We start from the raw sequence: 3,465 nt of genomic DNA, 5'->3' as shown, positions 1-3,465 counted from the left end.
AACTGGATCTAATTCTGTACAATACGAACTCTCTGCAACGGTTCCCTCCATTAGACGTATTCAGATTTTTACTTCCTGCCCTCCATCTGCCCTTAGACCCGCCCTCGCGCGTCATCAAAATCACGTGACTGAAACCCTGCTATTGCGTGAGTTTGAGGAAGATCAAATAATTAACTTTTTAAATAAATTTTTAAAAAGGAAGTCAGAATTGCGTTAATATTTATACTTTTTTTGTTTAAAAAAAGAAAAAAATACATAATTATGAGAAGTGCCCTTTATTTCACTTGAGCCTTTGCCCCTCAAAATGTCTGTGCATGTCCCTGAACAGAAGTAAAAGTGACCTGTTATAAGATACAGAAAGATTCGTCGACGTACTTTAGATACTTCAAATATTTTTCACAGCTGTTATGTGATTTCGATCAATTTCAGGTCAAAAATAAAATTTCTTTCGGAATCGTTCCTGATGCATCCCTGATAAACCAACACACCCTACTATTTTAGGTTAGTTTTTATTTACTAATGATTCTTATATACTTCCTGCCTGCCTGATTTGCTAAATTCGGGGATCCCCTATCTGAATGGAAGAGTCTGAGAATCACAGGTTTTGTGGCTTTACACTGGTCGACCTACCTATGGGTCTATAGGGCCTTTTCCTCTCTACATGGAGAGGCAAAAACCTCATCACACTTTCTGCCACTTAATGGCATCTAGTGTGTATATACATTTGTTTTACACGCCTGTATATTTACACCCGCCTTTAACACTGGACTTAATGGTGTACACCTACCTTTTACACTGGCCTTACGGTGTCTTTCCACTCACGTATAAGTGGAGTAACCTGCCACTCCACCCAAACTCAACAGACTCTTTCACCAGACAGCCCTAACCACAATTTTATGTAATGATTTACAGTTAAGACCCGTTGATCAGTGATGTTAAATGAAGACCAGAAGTCACAAATGAAAGTAATAGCTTGAGGTCATATAAAATATAGTGCAATCAGTTTGGACGCAGCATAGTGCTCAGTCAGTAAATGCATAGCTAAACAGATGTGTTTTGAGTCTGGATTTGAATGTGGCTACTGTTGGAGCACATCTGATCTCTTCTGGAAGCTGGTTCCAGCTGCGACTGGCATAATAGCTAAAAGCTGACTCTCCTTGCTTTGAGTAAACCCTTGGTATTTCTAGCTGATGTGATCCTAATGATCTGAGTGATCTGATGGGTTTATATTCAATGAGCATATCAGCAATGTATCGAGGTCCTAGTCCACTGAGTGATTTACCCTTACGAAAGGAAAATATATTTACCAATATATTACTTGAAATATATTGTAATATATTGCAATATATTATTTTACTTTCCATTTTCCAATATATTATACATTGGCAATACATGGAATAATATATTGATGGTACATATATTCTATATATGTGTAATATATTGCAGTATATTGCAAAATATACAAATTATTGCCACTTTCAATATATTGTACATGGATAAAATATATGTGTTTATATATTTAAAAATATCTGCAATATTATATTTATAAATATCTGCAATATTGTATTTTGATTTATATGCGAAAATGTATTAACAATATATGTAGAGATATAGTTTCACGTATATGTTTACTATATGGTAGAATATATTTCAAATATATGTAAAATTATATGGAAATATACATGAAATATATGTAGATATGTGTTCGATGTATTTGTGGAATACATTTTAAATATATGTAAAATAAGATGGGAAATATATGTGCATATATGGGAATATGTATTAAAAATATATGTACAGATATAGTGTCACATGTATGTTTACTATATGCTATATGGTAGAATATATTTCAAATATATGTACAACTATATGGAAATATATATGTAGATATGTGTTCGATATCTTGTGGAATACATTTTACATATATGTAAAATTAGATGGAAATATATGTACATATTTATTGTAAATGTATGCACAATATGTGTACATATATGAGAACATGCACATACAATGTATGAATATATTTGGGATATATACAGTATATGTACATGAAACATCTAAAATATATAAATACTTAAATATGCAACCAGCAATATACAAACATTAACACCACATATTAACACAGACTGATGGGTAATCTATCAAAAGCCACCTTTATTTTCTTTTAATCAGGCACAGATACTAAACCCAATTTGAGGTACAGAGCTCTATAGGCCCATTAAAACCACAAGAGGTTTTGCATATGGTCAGTCAAAGGAAATGTGATTGGCTTTACATTACATTACATAAATGTGTTGCATTGCATTTACATAAATTACATTTTAAAAGAGTGCCATTAAACAAAAAAATATACAAAATATAAATTAAAGCAACTTAAATTACCCATGTACATTTCAAAATTTCAGCAGTGCCATTATACAATATAAAGACAATATCAATAAAGACAATATCAATAAACAAAATGCACAGACAATAATGAACAAATAAATAATAAACAAACTTTCAAGAAGTTTTGGGAACCGCGAAAAAGCAAAAAAAAAAAAAAAATTGCCAAAAGAACAGTCCATTATCCTGGTTAGGAGACCACCTTGGATCTTCACTGATGTAAACCACTTAAATACCAGTGCTTTTGCTCTTCACCTGGTGTCTTAATGCCATTAGCTCACAGATTCTACTGTTGATAGATTTTCTGACATCAGCTTCCTTGGCCTAATAGGAAACTGTTTTAAAACAGCATCTGTGGAGCAGAACAACAAGTTATTCACAAAAATCTCTCAGAGATGCAATAAAAACTGAAAAGCACCAGCTCTGAAAACTTATATACCTTTTAAAACTTGAAGTTTCCTTGGAGCCTGCTGACATCAGCCTTCTTCTTCTTCTTCTTGAGTTTTACTGGCAGTTGGCAAACAACTTTTAGTGGCATTACCGCCACCTACTGATTAGGAGTGTGGGTCAGGATCAAAAAACTATATATATATTAGGGCTGTCAATAGATTAAAAAAATTAATCTAGATTAATCGCATGATTTCATGAGTTAACTGCGATTAATCGCAAATTAATCGCACATTTTTATCCATTCTAAATTTACCCTAATTTAACACTTTTCAGGTTTTTAATATTCTAATCATATATACATATATAGATGCTTTATGCAAATGTATGTTAACAACAGCCTGTTTACATTTTAACAGAATCACCAGCCATTGTTCAGAAGATTTTTCTTTCTCCATTTTTGTTTGCTGCTGCATCATTTGTGACCTGTGCTGGCAAGTTGAGTCGGAATTAGCAAATTTAAAAAAAATAGTTGTTCATATTTTGACATTCTCTATTAAAACATAGAACAATGCATGATTTGTTGAAATATAACAAAATATGACAGAACTACACATGTTTGAAGTTGAAAGAGTCAAATTACCACAAACATTTCCACATCCATACATTATATTACCACATCAATACCTTAAA

General features: G+C 32.3%; 1 long non-coding RNA gene across 1 annotated transcript; it reads right to left on the bottom strand.

Annotated features, from left to right (window-relative positions):
• Nucleotides 1-2,134: 2,134 nt before the first annotated feature.
• LOC129429839 (uncharacterized) lies at nucleotides 2,135-2,915 on the bottom strand. The gene is made up of 2 exons (XR_008639312.2): nucleotides 2,825-2,915; nucleotides 2,135-2,737 (listed from the first exon to the last, which is right to left on the bottom strand). It is a non-coding gene; the product is annotated as an uncharacterized lncRNA (long non-coding RNA).
• Nucleotides 2,916-3,465: the final 550 nt, after the last annotated feature.

Source organism: Misgurnus anguillicaudatus, chromosome 19 (genome assembly GCF_027580225.2).
Source record: "Misgurnus anguillicaudatus chromosome 19, ASM2758022v2, whole genome shotgun sequence".
NCBI classification, from domain to species: Eukaryota; Metazoa; Chordata; class Actinopteri; order Cypriniformes; family Cobitidae; genus Misgurnus; species Misgurnus anguillicaudatus.
The sequence above is the reverse complement of the archived record's forward strand: the minus strand, read 5'-3'. Positions and strand labels throughout refer to the sequence as shown.